This window comes from Centruroides sculpturatus, unplaced genomic scaffold, assembly GCF_000671375.1.
Source record: "Centruroides sculpturatus isolate CEXI.00-Female unplaced genomic scaffold, Cexi_2.0 scaffold427, whole genome shotgun sequence".
In the NCBI taxonomy this organism is placed as follows: domain Eukaryota; kingdom Metazoa; phylum Arthropoda; class Arachnida; order Scorpiones; family Buthidae; genus Centruroides; species Centruroides sculpturatus.
The window spans coordinates 230,363-254,401 of NW_019384635.1; the positions used below are offsets into that span (position 1 = coordinate 230,363).

Genomic DNA, 24,039 nt, shown 5'->3' on the forward strand with positions numbered 1-24,039 from the left:
CATTTCACTATATCTTATAGAAGTTAATAATTTATAAATTTGATAATAATAAAATAATAATTTATAAAGTTTATAATTTATTATTATTAAAGTTAATAATTTGAATGTAAGATTTGGAAAAAAAAATTATAAACCTAAAGAGATTTTGATAAATATTATAACATACAGGGCCTCCAGGTTGGGGGTTTGTGTGGGGCTAACAACCCCACCATATAAAAAATAGAATGGTTATGAAACAGTCACAAGAAAACAACCGGACAGCCTTTAAAGGGATTCGACAATGGAACTTGAAAAACAGACTGAACATAGGAACCTGAAATGCAAGAGGTCTTTATAGAGCAGGAGCACTTAAGGAGGTAATAGGAGAACTACAGAGATATAAGATGGATATCACAGCCATTCAAGAAACACAGTGGGGGATGACATAATCATCTGGAGAACATGATGATCCTATATGGAGGAAGTACTAGACATGAACTAGGTACTGGTTTCATCGTAGCAAAGCATATATGAGACTTGAACTTGACATTTGAATGCATTTCTGTGAGGATTTCCAGGCTCAGAACGAGAGGCCGATGTTTCAATATCACACTGGTCAACGCCCATGCTCCCACAGAAGTCAGTGATGGAGGAAACAAAGACAAATTCTTTGAGGAGCTGGAGAACACAATGGCAGGGGTTCCAATGCATGACAGTGATGCTTCCTGGGGTCCTTAATGCTAAAATAGGCAAAGAGCGGTGCTTCCAACTCACCATAGGAAAGGAGAGCCTGCATGAGACAACCAATGATAATGGAGAGCAACTTATCAACTTAGCCAGTGCTAGAGATCTAATAATCCATAGTACTAATTTCCCTAGAAAAGACATTCACAAACAAACATGGTTATCCCCAGATGGCAAAATTAGGAACCAAATAGATCATATACTCATTAACTGGAGATATTGTAATAGCATAAGAAACATACATAATCTCAGAGGAGCAGAAGCAGGAACAGATCACTTCCTGCTGAGAGCCAGCATGAAAGTGAAACTCCAGGTAATGATGAAGGATAAGCAAAGCCATCATTTTTCATACGATGTACGTAAACTCAAAGCTAATGACATCAGGTGACAATACCAGGAAGAAATAGGAAAGGCTCTAGAATTGAATATGATGAAAGAGATGAAAATGGACCAAGCCTGGAAAGCAATGCGCACATCCATCTTAGAAATGCCATAAAAACCTTACATAGAGAATACAGACCAAGGAAACCATGGTTTAACAGCATATGTAAAGAAGTAAATCAAAAAAAGAAAGCAAGAATGAATTGGCTGGACAACCCAGAAGACCTACACATCAAAAACCAATATGATGAGGCATCAAAACATTCTAAGAAGACTATTAGAAGCAGAAAAGGAAATTTCTCGCAGATTTGATTGAAGAAGCAGAGATAATCATAAGTGGAAAGTGAGAGATTTCTTCAGAGACATTAAGACTCTATACAACACATATTGGCCAAAATTCCTGGTTATTAAGGATGCATGTGGGAGGCTGTTAGCCAATGAACAGGAAGTTTCCAAAAGATGGAAAGAATATTTCCAGGATCTTCTGAACTATCCAGACTTCATGACTTCAGCCACATTCCTCCCAAAACATACTGTACAATTAGAAGTTAAAGAACCTACTCAGAATGAAGTTTAGCTCATACAAAAATCTACATAATCACAAAGCTGCAGGGACTGGCAGTATCAAACCTGAGCTCATCAAATATGGTGGACAGCAGCTTGCAAAGACAATCCATAATCTGATTCTGCAGATCTGGAGACAGGAAAGAATGCCAATGGAATGGAAGGAAGCAGGCATAATCCTCATCCATAAGAAAGGAAATAAAATGGATTATAAAAGCTGCAGGGGAATCTCCCTACTCCAGGTGACATACAAGATCCTGTCATCTCTAGTTATAAGAAGATTGACTCTATACATGGAGGGAATCATGGGTGAATATCTAGTTTCCAAATAAATAGAGCCACAACCGATCAAATCTTCACATTAAGACAGGTTCTTGAGAAGAACTGGGAATACAATGACAACACACACCTGTTGTTTATTGATTTTCAAAATGCATATGACAGCATTCACAGGAAATCAGTGTGGAAGGCCATGAAGGAGTTTGAGATATCAGACAAACTCTCCAGAATTGTGGAAATTTGCATGAATGAGGTGTGGTATACAGTAAAAACCAGGGTCACAAGGTCGGACAGCTTTCAGAGCAAAACAGAACTGAAACAGGGAGATGCCCTGTCTCCTCTTCTCTTTAACATCACTCTAGAAAAAGTTGTCAGAATGGTCCAGGAGATAGACAATAAAAGGGAAAATGACTCAAGAGACAAATTGTCACTACTAGCATATGCAGATGACATTGTCATAATTGGAGCATCTCAAGGGGAGGTGACAAGATTAATGTCAAAATTAGCAACGGCTGCCAAGAGCATGGGTCTGATCATGAATGAAGAGAAGACTAAATACATGGTTATTTCTAAAAAGAGAGAATCCTACAAAGAACATCTAACTGTAGACAATATGACATTCAGCACTACAGAATCCTTCAAGTACTTAGGGACTGACATAAACAGAAACAATGACATCAAGAAGGAGATAGGGACTCACTTTCTACAGGGAAACGAAATCTACTTCGGGTTCACAAACATACTAAAAAGCAGATTCCTTAGTAAAAGGACGAAGCTAACTGTATATGAGTCACTGATTAGACCTGCAATTCTGAATGGATGTGAAACATGGCCAATGCAAAGCAGGAAGAACTACAACTAGAGAGATTCAAAAACAAAATACTAAGGAAAATCTTTGGACCTGTGGAAGACTATGATGAAAATGGTATCATGGTCAATTGAGAATTAAAGCCAGAAGATTACAGTGGCTAGGCCATGTTGTAAGGCTTCCTATAATAGCAGCAGCTTCACAAGGGCTTCACTATGAGGGGAAAGGGAAAAGACCAAGAGTCTGTCCCAGAAAAATGTGGATAGATGAGGTCACTGAATATCTTCAAGACCTTAAAATCAAAGATTGGCAGAGGAGGCTATAGACTGAACGATATGGAGAAAGATTGTGACTGTGGCTAAGGCCCTCCAAGGTCAATAATACTGGACAAAGAAGAAGAAGAAAGTTAATAATTATGTACTGTACATACATACATACATACATACATACATATATATATATATACAGTATATGACAAATTATATAAATTGTCATTTGTGTATTATTTTCATTTGCATACTTATTTAAATTGTACAGATTTATATAAATTTTATATATGACAANCAAAAATTTAACAAAAATAATATTAAAGTAGCCAAGACAGCCAAATATTGTAGTGCCACATCACTAGCGGACATTTGAAATTTGCTGACTAGAACAGTCGGTTAACCGATGTGACAGTTAATCGGGGGTCGGATAATCGATGCTCTACTGTATATATAAATTTAGGCAACTAATTTAATTATGTTTATTTATCAGAACAAGAAATTGATAATTTCTTAATTTGAAATGTGTTCTTAATGTAATAAGAAAGCTAGGAATATCATTGCCATATTATTGATCAATATATCTCATGAATAATATCAGGTGATCAAATGAAAAGATTACTCTTGAGAAGTAGACTGAGAGGAGTTTGGCAACATTCTTAAGTCAGACTTTGTGATGCTGTGAACCAGTTTTGCTTGACTAATTCATTAAAGTCACTCCCAAGTATGATATTAGTTTGTTATTATTTAAAATAACTGCTATGATAATTGAAAATGCTTTATACTATAGTATGGGAAATTAATGTACATAAAGAATGAAAGTTACTGAAAATTAAGATAATAGTTTATGTGAAAATGTTGCAAAATCATCTGTTCCTACAAAAATATATGTTTGCAAACTTTTTAATAACTGACAATCTAGTGGGTCTGTGTGTAACCAAAAAAAAAAAAAAAATATAAGATATCAAAGATAAATGTTATTTGTTATTTGAGTAAAAAGACTTCAAAACATTTGGTCACTTAGAAGTGTCATAAAATATTTAAGGCATTTCAACCCAACTGTAACCTCCAATTTTTGATAAAATATAATTATATCACTTTCTGCTTTGTTGGAGTACAAAAAATAGTTAAGACTAAATTATCTTATATTCCTGTTCATGCAGATACAAAAGTAATCAAATTAAATCAAAGTCTTATATAAAGTAAGGGTTTTTATGAACTTTTATTTATTTAGCATTTCAAGTGTTAACTGTCGAGTCTGTAGCAAATAAATGTTCAAAATTTAAATGTTTCTTGAGATACATGGCAAGGCAATAATATGCACAGCTAGTTCATAGTGTCACTGACTCTGACTTGTCATATTGCCAAACTTCTTACTCTATTTCTTGCCAAAATTTTTTTTATTTGATCATCCAGTAGAAGTAATTCTAATGCAAATGAACATTTTGAATATATTATTTTCCAAGTTATGAATAATAGTTTGTTGCCATGGTTATTTGAATTCTGTTATTTTAATTTTTCAAATAGTATTTTTAGTTTTTACCATACAGTCTCAGTATGTTTTGTGTTTTAATTATAAATTTATTTAAAATTTCTTTTGCTTTTTTATGCTGGATTTTTAAATTTTATTTAGTTTACTGTAATTATCCAAATTAGAGCTTTCTACTGTAACTATTTTATTGAATTGTTTATGTACTATTCATTTTCAGAAATTTTATTCAAATTGCATATTCNGCCTAACGCCTACCTCTAATGTCAAATTACTTTATTCCAATCATTTAAAAGTAGCCATATTATAGCCCGATAATTAGGCGATCTTTTGGTGATGTTATTATATACTCGGGCTGTGAGTTGATGTTTAGCTGTAGAGTTTTCAAAATGTCTTTTCTTATTTTTTTACCATCTCATGGTTACTGAATAGGAAAGCCAAACATTAAAGTTCTTTGTTTTTTATTTTAAATGAAAACAAGTTATAATATACAGGTGTACCCCTACATACAAATGTTCAACTTAGTAATTTTCAGACTTACAAACAACTGTTGACTGCATGTTTAAAATTTAAATTTCACATGGATTCTGAAGTTTTTTTCCACTCATGGGGTGACATTGGAATCAGTCTTTGGCCAGTAATAAATAATAAATTTTTAATAAATAATCAATATGGTTTATTCCTATTGTATATTGCTGCTCATGAGGTAGTGTTGAAGTTGGTAATACTGGAGTAATGGTGTTTTTTGCTATTGTTTACAACTTTTATGAACTTTTACAATTATTACTTCAAAAATGCATCCCAAATATAACAGTAAATCTAGCAGTGGAGATAAATGTAAGAAGTGTTGGAACTTGTATTATATCTAGTATAATACAAGTTGAAAATAAAGATTGTTCCTCTGAATAAGTTTTTTCTCGGTTGCAAAAAATCAAAATACCAGTGCAATACGTCCTATTAATGAACTTAGTCCTCGTAGATAAACATTTAACAAATTGTAGAAAATAAGGACATAGAGAATGGTTTTATCATTAAATAACATTGTAAAAAATACATGTAATGCAAATGATTTTTGAAACTATTAAAATTAATATGTTAATTAATGTAATGAAAGTTAAGAAGTTCTGATTATACATTATAAAAGGGTATCATAATTAAAGAGTAAGTGTTTAGAGCTTTCTGAAGAAAGAACATTGGGCAAATCTCATCCAAATTTGGTGTAAACGCTGTCCTGTGTATAGAGTTTTGATTTTTGAGGAAAAGTTTTACTTCGGAATTCAGTCATTGAGGTGAAATTTGGCACTGCTGCCCTCTTAATGTGCACATTGTAGTATGTCTTCTAATGAATTTTGGGAGTTAGGAAACTAAGTGCAATAATTTTATTTCAATTACAGATATGATTATAGATGTTAAACTCTTCTAATTGTCAATTCCATATTTTACAAGTAAACAAGATCAGAAAAAGTGAGCACCATGACTATTCATGACTGTTGAAGAATTGTGAAAAATATTCTGCAACTATTTTTGTACTTGAAATTTATTATAAAACATATTTAATATGCATGCAAAGAGAATAGCAGTGCCAAATTTTGCTCTAGTGGCTAAGTTTTGAAGGAAATTTTTTTCCTGAAAATGAAACATCATACTCAAGACAGTTTGCACACCAAATTTGGTTGAAATTTCCCTAATACAGTAGTTCTTTTATAGAGAGCTCTGAAAATATACTCTTTAATTAGGTGTACACTGTATTTTTAATGTTAGGGTTAAAAAATGGTAATATTTGTTCATTTAGTTTTTCTGAAAGTTATGGAATATTAAACTATTATTTCTAATGTTTCTCAAAGAAAACTTAATGTTTTATGATTATGTTAGAAAATTAATTGCATTAATTACTAATATTTCATTTGCTTTGATAAATTTAATATTAATTTCTTTTTACAATTAATATTACAATTGTAATTCAATGATTATAGTTTCTGTTACAATTCAATATCTGCTTTCTAGGTCATCAAATAAAATATTTAAAAAATATTTTATTTGATCTGACTTAATACTGAATAATATTTTGCAAATTATTTCTGTATGAAGGAATATCAATATACACCAATATTTACATTGTCAAAATGTCTTTATTTCACCAATTGTCATAGACATGCTTTGGGATTGAGATTATGGATTGATTCCAAATACACAATGATCTACAATTAATATGGATTGATATTCCCTACTACAGAAATTGTTCACAACATGGCAATACAAATGTAGTTCCAAAGTACAACTATTTGACTGAATCCATAACTCCTTTTACAAGCTGGACAATTTAATCTACTTACCAAAAGCCTTCAAACCAGCAGGCATTTAATTTTCATGTAAACTTGGATGGACAAATATAGATCTATATGAATAAATATATACCAAAATGAAACAGACCTATAATTAGATTGAAAAATGTTTGTCCAGGTTTTTGGCCAGTAGATTTGACTGCATAATATATAATAAGACAAATAAAAACATTTTGAGATTGCTTACTATGATTAAGCAGATTCTATGTAATGCTGTTTTATATTATAAATGCACTTATTAGTTATATTAGTTATTGTTGTAATTTTGTTATTTCTGTACTTCAACATTTCAACATACACATATCCTGGTCCAGGAGTCATTTCATTTTCTCTTTCACTTAGCTCTTTTTTAACTTCTTTAGTTATCCGTAGACCAGTATCACTTTCTATACATTCCTTTTCTCTTTCCAAATGAAGTCTGTTGTCTCAAAGTAGTTTTCCAAAATGTTTTTCCCTTTCCTCCATTTTGATCAATTCTATCTTTGCCTTGTGTCTGGTGGTGGTTCTCAAGTTCTTTAGAAATGCCTGTGTCTTTTTTGATTGCAAAACCTAACTTACTATTAATAAAAGCACATATGGTGATCTCAGAATAGATCCATGCCCATTTTTGGTGTTATAGCCTTAGCATGTGGAGTTTTCTTAAAAGCAACTGCATTATCTAATGCAATACAGATCTAAGTCAAATTTTTTGTTACATCTCAAGCCCAAAAAAGGAGAAACAAAAAAAAAAAAAACAAAAAGAAAATATGGGAAATATTCTGTAAAAGTTTTCATTAATTATCTCAAAATTAGAATTTACTGACATGAATCATTCTTACTCTGAGGTCATAATATAACTTTTCATTTATTACATAATTCCCTACTTTTTCTTTACTATATTTTTCATTTGTACATATTCTTTTCTCTTTCACTTACTCTTTAAGGTTGATCACCTGAGGTATACTATGATCAAAAAGTATCTGGGATGGTTCATTTAAACTGCATGCATGCAAGAGGTGCTGTCATAATTTTTTTTTCATTTGTACGAGTTTTTACATTCAGCATTTATCCATATGTCATCATCTGTTTTTGTTTGCAAATAAGTGCTTGTTTTGTGTGTAAAGAATTTTTGCACCTGCAATTTTGAAAATGTCTATTGTAATCGAATGAAGATCGTGCTTTAAATTTTGTTTTCGTAACAGAATTACTGCTACAGAAACATTGAAATGTTGTGAAAAGCCTTTGATGACAACAGTCTATCAAAAACAAGAGTTTTGAGTGATACTAGGTGTTCAAGGAAGGCAGAGAATGCATGAATGAATATGAGCCGTGAGCTTTTGTAGATCATCTATTTCAACTGATGAATAACATGTTCCAAATCAGAGATGTGGTACTCAATGATCATCACTTAACAATTAGGAACATTATTGAACATGTTCCAGTATCATTTGGATCTTGTCAAGAAATTTTGAAAGATCATTTGGCCCTAGTGTTACTTCTTAAGTCGTATCAAAAATGTTGAATTTTTTCTAAAAACATGTTTGAGTGACCAAGAAAATACACTCTCAAGGCAAATTGTTCTTAAAATGTATTATTATGGATGATAAAACATGGGTTTTGATGGGTTAAAACTATGCTTTTGACACTAAAACAGCCCAATAGTCAAATGAATGGTGCTCAAAAGGTAAAGCGAGACTGAAAAGACCATATCAAAGTCAATGAAAAATCAAGGTCATGTTGAAATTCTCTTCAATTGTAGTGTTATCACAAATTCCTTCTGACTGGCCAAACTGTCAACAAAGAATATTATTTTGAGCATTTTTATGTCATTTGCATCAAGCAATTCATAGAAAAGTCCTGATTTGTGATAGGAAAACTCATGGATTTTGCACCATGATAATGTACATATTTGTTCACAATGCTCTTATTGTTCATGAACTTTTGGTCAAAAATTTAACAAATATGATTCTGCAAAGTTCCATATTCACCTGATATGGTACTGTGACTTTTTCCTGTTTTCTCAACTAAAATTTCTGCTTCATGGTCACTATTTTGAGTTGATTGATGCCATAAAACAAAATTTGCTGTGAGTCCTGAAGGGATTTCATGAAAATGACTTTCAAGAATGTTTTAAGGATTGGAAAAAATTTGGCATAAGTGCATTGCAGTGGGAGGGATTACTTTGAAGGGGACAAAATAAATTTTGATGAATAAATTCAAATCTTGAGTTTTATTGAACCATTCCCAATACTTTTGATTACAGGGATAATTCTCTCTTTAGTTTTATACATTTCACTATATCTTATAGAAAAATCCCTCTCTCTCTCATTCATTTTTCCTTCCTTGTATCTAGTTCCTCATATGTTAACTTCTTTAATTTTCCATTAAGTACATATACAATTTCCTCTGCATTTCCTTTATAAGTATCTATTTTATTCTTTATCTTATGTTCATAATGTTTTCTAATGCTCTCATCCTATAGAAAGTGTACTTTGAAATTCTGATTCTCTTTCTCCTATTGTCCTGAATTTGCTTTCCTTTTTCATTTGTTCTGTTTATTGATGGCCACATTTCGTTGAGCTGATGTGGTCAGATGGTGATCAGAGCCACAAATAGCTTTTATAAATACTCTTACATTATCATTTTAAAGCTCTTTTCTTGTCTAGTAATAACAAAATCAATTATTGATTTTAGAGTCCTCTTTTCCTGATGCTATGTATATTTATGTAAAACCTGCATTAAAAAAAATTTTAGTGATAATCAAGTCAAACTGTTTACATATCTCTATCAATCTTTTCCCATTGTCATTATATTCTTCCTCTCTGCTTTTGTCATCTTTTCCCACTTTAGAGTTAGTCTTCTATGATAACAATCTTTTTCTTTCTTTGAATAATCTTGCATTATCTCTTTGAATTTATTTCAAAAGTAATCCTTTTCCTCTCTCAATGAGTGATCTGTTGGAACATATACTAGCTCACAAAAGTATCCAGACACCTATAAAATGGAAGAGTTTTTTAGTTATCACTCATTTCTTACATGAAATAGGAAAAAAATAATGACAGATGTAAAATCTTTAGACTTTTTTACACTAGAAAAAAGTATTTACATGTACAAAAACATTCATCAAAAAGAGAAATATACTTTTATTTGAAACTGTGAAGATTTTCACATTGCAAAAGTATCCAGAGAGAAGAAATAAATAATGATAACACAAAATATTTTATACTTTTAAGAATGAGTTGGGCCTCCTTTTCCCTGATAACAACTAGGCATTGATCCATCCAAATTTTTATAACAGCTTTGTCTATTGAATTCAAAACTCTGATGATGATGATTTTAAGATCAGTTTTTTTATTGGTTTATGGGTTTTAGCCTCAAAAAATAATCTGGGGTATGCGACATTTGATGGAGGATTGAGAGGACCAGCTAAAGATTCTACAATATTGTAGAATCTTTAGCTGGTCCTCTCAATCCTCTGTTGAACGTCGCATGTTTGTTATTGATTTTGTTCTGATTGATTGTTCAATGCGATCTTATAAATGATTAATTGGGTTGAGGTCGGATGATTGTGGAGGCCAAGGAAGCACTTTTATGCAGTGCACATCAAGAAACTGACTGATTTTCGAAGTGTGCTTTGGGTCGTTGTCATAGGGGAAAACAAACTCTTACCCTGACCTTAATTTTCTTACTGATTTCTGAACATTTTTATTTAAAACCTGTTTATACACATATTGATTTATTATTCCATCAACAAATTGCAGAGTTTGAGCACTATTTCCAGACATACAACTCCAAATAGTACTAAACCATCTCCACATTTCACTGTAGGAATCAGATTTTTTAATTTTTAAAGATACTCCAGCTTTTCTCCATACTTTCAGGCAATCATTTGAACCAAACATTAAATTTGGATCATCTGACCTAAAAATTGATTTCAAAAATGTTACTGATTTTGTATAAAACTCTTTTGCAAACTTTAACCATTATTGCTGGTTTTTTTCTGTTGATGAATTTAGCTAGTGAGTAGCTGTAAAGATTTCATAGTCATAAAATCTTTATAGCTACTTGCTTTTAAAGTTTTCCTGACAGTTTCTGCAGATGTATGTACTCTGCATTCTACATAAGTCTCAACAGCAAGCTCAGGAGCGATTGTTCGTGGATTTTTCTTCACTTTCCTGACAATGATAAGTTTCTGCCTTGAGGTAAACATTTCAGGACATCTAGTTTAAGCCTTATTATCTACACTTTTTGTTATAAGAAATTTTGTAATGGTATCTTGAATTGTGATTTTGGAATGTGAAACTATTCAGCAAAGTTTCGCACAGAATTTCCCTTTTGCTATTCCTTAATAATGAGTCTTTTAATAACAATGGTTAATTTGTTTGTTTTCATTGTTCACAATGACAAAATAAAACAATTCAAGTATGAAACAATTAACTCATTTGTTGAGGCAAATTGTTGTAAACAAGTTTTTAAGCAAACAATCTGACATTTTCTATTATTTATTTCATCTTCCTTGATAATTTTGTGATGTGAAAATTTTCACAGTTTGAAATAAAATTGTATTTCTGTTTTTGATCAATATTTTTTGCACATACAAAAATTTTTTCTAGTGTAAAAAAGTCTGAAGATTTCACATCTGTCATTATTTTTTTTCTATTTTATGTGAAAAATGAGTTTTAACTAAAAAACTCTTCCCTTTTATAGGTGTCTGGATACTTTTGTGAACTAGTGTATACATCTATTATGATTACTTCTCTGGCTTTCAACACCATCTCTGGTTTTATTATCACTTTGTTTATGAACTCCCAATTCTTTAATTTCATTTTAAACCTTCTTTAATGGCAGTTGCGACAAACAACCTTATCCCCAAGGTTCTTTTAACTTTGTTATACAGGAAAGGAGAGGAAAAAAAGGTAAATGCATTAAAATGTATTTTCCCATTTTTCTTTTCCATTTTCTGTCTTCTTAGCTTTTTATGATACTGCCACATCTATCTCATAACATTTCCATTCCCTTTGTACCAAATGGCTCTTCATTAACACTCCTTCTATGTTCCAGCAAATGAAAAACAGTTATATTTCCATTGCTTTGTCTTCTCCATTTTTCCTGTCTGGTTTATCTCTTTCAAGTTTCTTAGCAGTTTGTTATTTTTAAGGAAGATTAGATCTTAGCAGTAACCATAGGCTAGAGAATTAAGGTAACATATTTGTCTAGTTTTTTCAATGTTGATTTCTCCAACTTAGGCAGCCCTACCAGTAACACTCTACTGTCAATGTAATTTTACATATCATTGAAAGATACAAGCCCCACTACCATATCAAGATGATGACACGTTTGGTGCAGCATAAAATAATTATAAAAATTTTTTAATTTTAAATAATAATAAGTGTTAATTTTAATTATTTTAANAAAAATATAAAACCAACATACTGTATTAATTGATACTCTGTTATAGATTTTTTCAAAGTCAATAATCACATAGTAAATCTTTTTAGCATCATCTGGAGTTTTGTCTTGTAATTATATCATAATAAATATTGCACTTACTATTTCCTTAATCTGCAGTAGAGTCTAGGTCTTGTCCTGTTTTTTTCCCTTCTGATGATTTTATATATAATTTTTTTTCTCATCTTTAGTTTACTGTTTTTCATATTCTTCTTGCTTTGCTTTACATTGCTTTATGTTTAACATTTCTTACTGCTGTATTAGCTCTGTTTATTTGACTATATATATATACATATATATATATATATATATACAGTATATGACAAATTATATAAATTGTCATTTGTGTATTATTTTCATTTGCATACTTATTTAAATTGTACAGATTTATATAAATTTTATATATGACAATTAAAAATTATGCATATTTATAGGATGAAACAGAACCATACTTTATAGCCATATTTTCTGTAGAAGCTACTTTAAAAATTCTAGCTCTTGGGTTTGTGTTACATCGTGGAGCATATCTTCGTAATATTTGGAACATGATGGATTTTGTGGTTGTTGTCACGGGGTAAGTTAAAAATATATTTTGATTTAATAAAATATTTATGATAATGTTATTTTGTAGGATTAAAAAACCACATTAGTTTTATTTACTTTTTATTTTACTTTTAAGGAATAACTAAAAATATTCATTTAATCATAGCTGAAAAATGTTGAAAACATGATTAAAGTTTAGTTTGATTAAAACAAAATCTTATGTAAATGATAGGATGTTTTGATATTTCATTCTCTGATTCTTATATTAAGAAGTTGATTTGATACTTGGCTTAAGAAGTTTTAAAAATTCAATATTTTTTGCTAATTCATTGTTGTGTTAGAATTGTGTAATTTAATTTTGAGGTTATTATTTTCTGTGTAATTATATTTTACTTATGGTTATTCCTGTATGGGTAGATTATGGTAGGGGGTCTATTTGTTAACCCCTATATTTTCAGGACACTTAATTTTACAGCACGAGATATAGAGAATTTAAATCTGCGCACACTGCGTTCCTTCAAGGTTTTGCGTCCAGTCAAGTTAATATCCCGTGTTCCAAGTAAGTGAAATTGCAAATATGATAGCTGTTTAGAAAATATATCGTTTTTAGGGCTCCTGCTTTAAAGGATATCAGATTAGAATGCTCCTTGTAGTTAATGAGGTAGGCATAGAAGAGTAAATTGTGTTGGATGTATTGTTTATGAGTTTTCATTTGGCATGTTAAATTCTAGATAATTTCTTTCTGCACGTCCAAACAGTTAGTGATTTAGACAAATGAAATGCCTGAATTGGGTGATACATGTAGCTTAGATAAATAGTTGATCATTGATGTCTTCTATGTGGTGAATTGTCTTGAAATTCTGTCACAGCAATTTTGTGTTATTAGATGTATACTTTTAGAAATAATTATTAGTATTTACATTTTAGTATGGAAATGTTAATGTATAAGATAATTGATGTTAAGTGAAGTCAGCTGAATTATAAGATAATAATAAAATTAAATTTAATGATATCACACAATATATTGTTTACATGAGAATATTTAAATGAGATGATTTGTAAATAGATATCTATGCCATTCATGTAGACTTGTAGTACTAACACATTTCACTGGTGTCAAAAAAGATGAGGTAGTCATGAAGGTATTTATAATCTATCTTACTTCAGGAGAAATTATAAATAGAATTCAATAAAGTATTGTTGAATCTATTGAGAAGTAAATCAATTTATCTATAATTTACAAAATTTAAATGTTTGGAAAAATAGCTTAAAAAATATTCAGATAATTTCATTGGTAATAGAGTGAATAATAATTTACATTTTAAAAACAAATATTTCAGAACAAAATATTATTAATCCATTTTCAAAATATAAAAGACAAAAAACCTTTTACATTTGATTAATTTTTCTTTAAATATGATAAAACAAATTTTATTGTAATTTCACTTTTACTATAAATTCTGAAGAAATTGGAAAGGTAAGATTTGTAAAAGCCTGTATCATGTATATAATTTTTACCTAATCCCAATCCTCCCTTTATTTCCAACTAGAAAGTAGTATGTCTTAATATTTAGTTTAACAGATATTGTAGAATTAGTGGGTAGTCTAGTTTTAGAATATAGTAGTTTTTCAAATTAGATGATAATTTATCAGACATGGCATTTTTATATTTTCATAATAAAACTATATAATGCTACAAGATAATATAATTAGCTATTTTCTTGCATAATTTTTGATGTAGAAAATTTTTTAAGATGTTATTTATAATTTCAAAACTCTAGATTTATAATAGGATGATAAGATTAGCTAAATATAACAACAAATAAATGCACCAAGTACAGTACATATATCATTTCATTTACATTTCAATATAACATATAAAATATGGTGATTTGAAAATTTTGGATTTGTTTAATGAAATAAATTTTTCTAATTAGAATGCTATTTTTTATTTTTTAGGAAAAAATAAAATAGTTTAAAAAAATATAGTAGAGTTACAGATCTAAAAAGAACATTATTCATACTTGATTCTTACCATTAATTATTGTTGCTTGCATCAGTAATTTTAATATAGTACTGTATGTAAATATTACCATGCATGTTTTGTTTGAAAATGATTTTGAGAATTCTCTTAGGAATGCTTTGAAAACCATTAAAACTAACTGAAAAATGAAAGTACTTATTAGCTTGTGAAATAATGTCTTAAATTAGACAGTCTACATAATAAGTGTTAAAGAAGAATACACATTAAGTTTTGGGTCTGTAACTCTTGTTATTTTTTTTATGAATTATTTCTGTTTTTGCTATAAATAGTTGTGAAGAATAACATTCTAATTGGGGAAAAACCAGCTTAATTAGAAAAGTTAAAAATGAAAAAGTGTGACATTTTAATCCATTAGATTTAGCCAATTTTTATCATTGTATTTTGAATCTATAGTAATCAAATAATAAATACCATCTAGTTAAAAATTACACAAGAAAATGTCTGTTTAAATGATTTGGTAATATTTTTGTCATTTCATTTAACAAAAACAATAAAAATTTAACTAAAACAGTTTTTAATAATTTATATTTTGAAATTAATAGGTATGTTTATATATTATGCTTACTGCTTTATATTATTTTGTTTAAGATAAGTTTTACATTATTTCAAACATAAATCAATAATTATTTTGTAACAAATCTTGATGTTTGCATTAAATATCATTATTGTATAAACACAGTTATTTGTAACAGATGTTAAAACTTCAATAACTACAGTCGACCCCCCTATAATTACGGTCNAATTTTTAAAAAATTTTATACTTTTTTATTAACAAGTTAATTACACCTATTTACAATAATTTGACAGCTCTTTAGGATTGTTAAGCTTTTAATTTTTAGTTTTAGGGTGGTACATAATGTACTGCTAGGTTCCAGAGTAAGATTAAATTATAAATGTGAAAAAACTTATCTCATATGGGATTTGAATCCACATATTAATGCTCTTCTTGCAATGCCTTAGCTAATCATGCCACACCACAAACATGTGAATGGTGCTTTTGCATAAGTATTAACAGTTCTATAAAAATTTTAATTACGATTTTCTCAAGAATACCTGAATAGTGGGTCCTGCTGCTTTTGTAGTGTTTAAGTACAAGTAAATACTACACATCCACAAAATTTTGTCGAAATCAGTGATGACAACCTCCAGGTTCCCCTTGTAAGTGATCCAACTGATTATACTGAATATAATCAGAGATCACACTGTTGTTTGTAATGAATCTTGAAATATCAAGAGAACATCTAGGCTTTTTTTAGTGATGCTCTATAACAGGACAAGATAAGTTTGAAATATTTGTCTCTTGAATTCAAGCTGTGGTATACCGGATCTTCTTGATCTAGCTAGAACTTAATGCATTATTATAGATGCAATCAAGTGGCTAGGAAAAATATTTTTAAATTGTTGCCAGCATTCTCATCAATAGAATCTATACTGGACAATTAGCTCCCATCAGGTGGCTCAATATAGAGCTTGCCTAACTTAGATCATGACCTTTCATTAAGGAAGGTATTTCAGTTACTATCAATCTGAAATAAAAATAATAATTATAATAATTTAATAACAAATACACATGACATATAGAGAGACATGAACAGTACATGATATGGACAATATATGAATATCTATCATAGAGGTCAAAAATAACACTTATTTTTAATGAAAATATTTTTTAAAGAAATGATTTTTAAGAAACAGACTAGATTTTCTTGAATTGTAATACATTTATTTTATATATTTCTGATGATTTGGCTAATTGTACAAGTGGATGCCAACAGGCCAAATGCATTTTGACCTAATCATTGTGCACATGATTTGGCTTAATCATTAGTAGTAGGTTAAAATAATCCAAGATATGAACAGCAGTTAACTTCAGTTTGAAAATATTGAATTTTGTCCTAACAAAACAAGAAACTATATACATGGTAGTGGAGAAGCCTAGTGATACAGAAATGTATCATCAAGAATATGTCTTGGATTTCTCAATGAAAAAAGGTTTAATTAACTAAAAATTATCTGTCTTTTCAAAGTATTGGTTGTGAATTAGTTAGGTCCTGGACTGCAATTATTAAATAATAAAGTAATGATTTTATAAATATCTAAATTTTGTTCAAAATTAATGTTAAGAACATCATCACTTTTCCAACCTTTAATTTACTGTCAAAAATAAATAGAATTAGAGTGCTGCCATTACATAAGTTAAAGTAAAGTAAGGCTTAAAATAATATTTCTGTAGAAATTTTGCAGAAAAGTTTGCAAAATATTATGACAAATCATGAAACATCTATTTATGTCAACTGGTACAGTACATTATTGTATTGCTAGGCTTTAATGAATTAAGTAAAGTTAAGAATCTGCAACCTTGTATTGAATGCCATTATATTGAGTTCTCAGTATATTCAAACAAGATGACTTAGAAGTAGTGGTATACAAACATGTGTACAATTTACAGGCTGTATATTCACTTCAATTCATTAAGGAAAGCTCCCTTAACTTTTGAGAGAAGATGAATGTGAAGATAGTCTCATTAGAATGAAGAGAATACATCTTATGTAGAAGTGAAATTATCAGAGTTTCTGATGATTTTGTAATAATTTTGGAAAAAATATATCTTGATCATGTTATATGACTTTCAAAAATTTGTCAATTTTAAGTTTAGATGTTATAAATTCTCTAGTTTATCATTTAGTTTCTAAATAGCTTCATCCTTTTGTATATTGATATTAATATTTCTATAAATAGAAAAATTGTATAACTAAATACAGTAGTTTCATATGTGTAAAAACACATATGAAAAAACACATACATGTTTTACTTTATAGAAATGTAAAATGACTGAAAAATATTTTAAAAATTTATTTCAGATTTTGAAAGTTATTATTTTAGATTGATTAATGTTACGATAAAAATACACTGTCTCACAGAGAAAATGCCATACCATGAAGATTTTGTCACAGCATTATGCAGATTGATGCAGTTTCAGGCCAATTGCAAAATCTTGGAGTGTGATAAAAGGGAAAAACTAATCTGTGAAACTAACTTTGGAAATATTATTGTGTTGCTTTGTGTCATTTTTTTTTTGTTTGAATAAGGATTAGAGTGACAATGCCTCTGAGATGCCATCAAGAACCATTTTATCAAACAGATGAGTTTACTAAAGATTTCATCATAGGACTATGTACAACCATGTGGTCTTTGTTTTGTATTGCAACAGAAACTCAATGCCATAATCAGGATGCCATAATCATGGGTCAAATTTGGAGACTGTGATCAGCAAAACTTCATGATGATGTGTTCAGGATGAAATGTGCATCACAGTGGGACTGCAGCACTGGGACAAATGTCCCAATGCACAGATAAATGCATTTGGCATCATGCAATAGTGGCTCTACAATTTACAGCTGGCTTCATTCTGCATAGTGTACAGGCAGATTTACATGCTGCAATAGTGATGAAGACAGTTTCTTGTAGATTGGGTGAGGCAAGTTTGCAGTTAAGCCAACTGTTGTGAAGACTATTCTTCAAACTGCACCATCATCATAAATTCTTGCAGTAATATCTCTCCAGAGCTACCTGATATGATGATTGGCAGAATGTAGTGTTCAATGACAAATCAAGATTCTGTTTCAACAATGATGATTACTGAGTGAGGTCTGGAGGCAATGTGGCAATTGGGATGATCCTTCCACATTTTGAAGCATCACACAGCTCGTGAATGTGAAGTCATGGTTTGGGGTGCTATCAGCATCAACAACCAATCACCTTCTAGTACATATCAGAGCATGTTGATTGTAGACCAATAAGAGTTGCTACAGTCTGTTGTTGTATAACAGACTGTAGCAACTCATATCTTCAGAGCATACCCAGTGCAGTTTTCCAGCAGGATAATGCATAACTTTACACAGTGAACATCAGCAGGCATGCTTTGCAAGATGTCCAGGTAATTCCTTGGCCAAGTATGATTCCCATATCTCTCTACCATCAAGAATTTGTAGAATGTTAAGTGAATGTTCTCCCACAGCATCATAGCGAAGTTGAACTGTGGCTTATGGTCAATACCATGTAATCAACACTATTCCAGGATAGTATTTGAGTATTCATTGAATTAATGCCATGTTGTGTTAATGACTATTGCCCAACATGGTAGACCCACTAGTTTCTAATCAACCTATATATTGGGTCACAGGAGATGTGTAATTGTTTGAAATTAAATTAATTGTTCAGAACACAGATAGAGTTCTGTTCGGAAATTGAACAGAACTCTCTATCTGTGGTGTTGAGTTTCATCTCATTTCAAGCATTTCTTCATTATGATGTGTTTTCTCTGTAAGGCAGTGTATTTTAAAATTTAAATTCAAATAAAATTAAAAATGTCAAAAATGTCTGATAGATATTAGTTGTTTTCCTTTAGCAATTAGTAATAGATCCTTGTAGTAAAGTAGTAATCCTTGTAGTAGTAGTTGAGCCATAGCCCATCTTTATTCTTCCAGGTATGTAACAATGTTTGTTCAGGACGCCCATATGTCAATAGATTTGAGAACCTTACGTGCCATACGTGTTCTACGACCTTTGAAATTAGTATCCGGAATTCCAAGTAAGTCTGCCTGTATTGCTGCTTCTCAAAATGAATTTTAATAAATTCAATAAAAATGCAATATAAATGAACAAAATGAAGATGATAAAATTCTGAAATAATAAATTAATATTAATGTTATAATTGTTATAATTATTAAAAAGTTCAGTATTATATATTATTAACATTTTTAATAATTTTGAATTAAATGAAAAACTCACTAATGATAATGCACTATAATTTTAATAAAATTTTCTGTGTATTTTTAATTTATAAAAGTCATAAAAGTATATTTTAAAATTCAAGATAGTCAGATGGTTTAGGAATAAAGCAAGTATTTAAATTTAGAGAGAGAATTTTTGAAGAAATAAATATATAATGCCATTATTAAGTGAAGATGTTTCCAATGATATTATACTACTACTAATATATTTATGGGTTTTTAGAATGTTATTAAGCTTTAGTTATTATTCAGTTAGCATTGCTTTTAAAATTTTTGAGAGCTCATTTTCAATTTTATTTTATATGGAATGACATGTTTATATTATCTTTAAGTTTTAGATCTATGAAATATTTAGAATTGCTCAGAATAATTGGAAATATTCATATTTGATAGAATGGAATTTAATATTATGATGTAATATGGTATCAAGTTTGCCGAATTATTCTTACTCTTAACTATAAAATGTAAGAAATAATCTGTCAGAAATTCATCAATTGAACATCACCTAATATACTTTTTAAGATTAAATTTTTTATATACAGAATTCATTATTATACTAATGCAGTTTTAATTATTAATCAAGACATGTTTTAACATATAACATTATTTCAGTAATGTTCTTTTTATTAAATAAATCTCAGTAAATTGTTTGATAATACAAGATGTTTATAATTAAAGTATATCACTTTACATCATTCTGGAGACAAAATCATTAGAGATATATCAATAAAATTTGATAAGCAAGTTTGACACAGGAAAAGTGTGGACAGTTTCAAAAATAGTTCCAATAGTTTCAAAAAATTCACCACTAGGTCTCTATAATGGCATTGTCACAGCAGCATTACATAACATCAGTGACGTGTAACTCACAAGGAGAGCCTACGGCTTTGGGGTAACGGATTTTGATGATCTTTGGTGTAGAGGTAGTACACCATATGAGTGTACTACCTGTAAAATACTAAAGTGCAATACTCAAATAAAATCGAGAAAAACGAACTTAAAGTTTTTGAGCACTTTATATATAAATTATACGTGCTTCCAGTTAAGCGTCCTGTGGCTGAGTGGTGACGATCCTGGTTCATATGCTTGAGTTTCCGGGTTCGATTCTCGTGTACACTTTTTTTTTTTAAATTCATAAATACTTATAATGTATTTATTTATTTACCCATTCATTTATTTCTTATTATTTATTTATTTTAATTTAATTTCTACTATTCCAAGTCTAATATTTTTATACTTTTGTTGACAATAACTGCGCATTCTTGACACCTATATGTCAACTTTCCCATCTAATTGTTATCACTAACGGTGACCGATCTAATTCTCACTAGGAGCGTTTTCTATATCGGAGTTCTTTTTCACTCACTCTTTTAACGGTTCGTTTCTAAATTTCGACACGAATAGACGTATTTGTGTAGTAAAACTTATTTTGAAAAATTATTTTATAATCAAAAAATGTCGTCAAGAGAAGCAAGTTCTTCACGTTGTGACGAAAAAACTGTTGATGATAACTCTTTATACAGTGATGTAAAATACTAACTTGTAAAGTGCAAAACTCAAATATAACCAAGAAAAACGAATATAATTTATTGAAGCAATATTATATAATTACATATCATTGTCAGATGTACATGATCGTGAATGATACTTATGATAAAAACATTCAAAACAAAAATTCTGTCTACACCAAGAACAACAAATAAATGCTGCTTTTTTAAAAGGTATCATCAACAGTTTTTTCGTCACAACGTGAAGAACTTGCTTCTCTTGACGACATTTTTCGATTATAAAATAATTTTTCAAAATAAGTTTTACTACACAAATACGTCTATTCGTGTCGAAATTTAGAAACGAACTGTTAAAGAGTGAGTGAAAAAGAACTCCGATAGAAAAAACGCTCCTAGTGAGAATTAGATCGGTCACCGTTAGTGATAACAATTAGATGGGAAAGTTGACACATAGGTGTCAAGAATGCGCCGTTATTGTCAACAAAAGTATAAAAATATTAGACTTGGAATAGTAGAAATTAAATGAAAATAAATAAATAATAAGAAATGAATGAGTAAATAAATAAATACATTATAAGTATTTATGAATTTAAAAAAAAAAAGTGTACACGAGAATCGAACCCGGAAACTCAAGCATACGAACCAGCATCGTTACCACTCAGCCACAGGACGCTTAACTGGAAGCACATATAATTTATATATAAAGTGCTCAAAAATCTTTAAGTCCGTTTTCTCGATTTTATTTGAGTATTGCACTTTAGTATTTTACAGGTAGTACACTCATATGGTGTACTACCTCTACACCAAAGATCATCAAAATCCGTTACCCCAAAGCCGTAGGCTCTCCTTGTCAGTCAGTCAGTTAAACTTTTGTTATCTCTAAACTAGAGCAGAGAGAGTGTTTGGGTAACATCACATTTATTTGCATAAATGCGATCTTACTGAAGAGGGTGCAATTGCTCACACTACAGTCATTGTGAAAATACACTGTCTAACATTGCAAAACTAATGTTTGATGATGAAAGAGAAATCAGTCAATCTTTTCCAATGCAATGTCCTACTCATTCACCTGATCTCACACCTTGCAAGTTCTGATTATGTGGCTATTTTAAAAGCAGGATTTATATTGTGGGGTTGCAGATTTATCTGAACTAAACAGATAAATTGAAAGGAAAATAAGTTTCATTACTTCTGATATGTTGCATCAAATACCTTGAAAAAGTTAAATACCTTCTTGTAAAGATACTGGAAAATATATCAATGACTCACAAAAACCTTTGAATATCCAGTAAAATTATTTAATTGAAATAATAAACGTTTTCGACCTTAATATTCAGTCTTCGTCAGATTTTACAAATGCTGAGATTCTAAGAACAGTTCTGGGCAACAATTTAAAAACATTAGAACGTTGTGCTGCATAACATTATTTCAGTAATGTTCTTTTTATTAAATAAATCTCAGTAAATTGTTTGATAATACAAGATGTTTATAATTAAAGTATATCACTTTACATCATTCTGGAGACAAAATCATTAGAGATATATCAATAAAATTTGATAAGCAAGTTTGACACAGGAAAAGTGTGGACAGTTTCAAAAATAGTTCCAATAGTTTCAAAAAATTCACCACTAGGTCTCTATAATGGCATTGTCACAGCAGCATTACATAACATCAGTGACGTGTAACTCACAAGGAGAGCCTACGGCTTTGGGGTAACGGATTTTGATGATCTTTGGTGTAGAGGTAGTACACCATATGAGTGTACTACCTGTAAAATACTAAAGTGCAATACTCAAATAAAATCNTAATAATATATTTATATGCAAATTATGTTGTATATTATAATAATGTTCTAATAAAACTGGTCTAGTTAGAAAGTATATAGATGAAAGTGAGACACTTTCCTTTTAATTACATTTTATTTCAATACTATAATAGTATAAAACCAATCCTGCTTAAAATGAAATTTAATACAGCATAATATCATACATTACATTGTCATTTTAAACATTTTTTGTTCCATAAAAATTAGTCTGTTTATCTGAAAATTGCCTTATTTCCCACATGAGGTAAAGTGAGACAGGCTTAAAACTTCCAGAAAAGACAATAAACAGAATATAATGATTTTGATTATACATTGCTTATTTTCAATAACAATAAAGCATTTTGGTTATACTTGGATTTATCTTTTTTTACTTTATATTTTTAGTGTCTTATGCTTTGACTTACTTCCATTTAATTTTTTTATTATTAAACTTTGAATTAATCAACTTTTGTATATTACTTGAATAAAAAAATGTTTTTTAATGCAAAATCTGAATTTACATGTTATAGAAAAATGTGGATAACAGTGTATCTCATTATTACCCACCACATATTGTGATAATATTTTCCTCATTAGACTTAGTGTCTAAATGTGAAATGTATAAATACCAAAAGAAATCTTTTTAAATAAGCAAAACACCTACCTATACTTTTCTAGAATATACAATTACATAAATTAAGAAAATAATATGAAATTATCAAATCAAAAAGTTTCCTTGTCAGAAATGTGATATATAACAATAAAATGATATTAATTTAATGGTGGCAATTTATGAACTGGATGTTGTCTCTGCTTGGTAACTATTTCTCCACAGAGAATGCCATGGCCTATGCATATATATTTTTATAGAAAATTTGAATGTCTTACTATTATTCACTTCACCTATATTTAAAATTAGATTTAAATGGAACTAGTATAATGAAATATAACTTTTTTTTTTACTTATTAGCTAGTCATACAATCTTCATTTAATACTATTTATTTTATATATGATTAAATTTGTTGAATACTTCTGATGCTTGCATGTATATGGGTTAGAACTAAAAA

At 29.7% G+C, this 24,039-nt stretch overlaps 1 long non-coding RNA gene across 1 annotated transcript in view; it reads left to right on the forward strand.

Moving 5' to 3' along the window:
* LOC111625857 overlaps window positions 1–19,487 on the forward strand; it is a 29,036-nt gene extending 9,549 nt beyond the window's left edge. The window contains exons 2-3 of the long non-coding RNA XR_002756792.1: window positions 12,714–12,853; window positions 19,354–19,487. This is a non-coding gene — a long non-coding RNA (uncharacterized LOC111625857). The remainder of the gene's footprint in view (window positions 1–12,713; window positions 12,854–19,353) is intronic.
* Window positions 19,488–24,039: the final 4,552 nt, after the last annotated feature.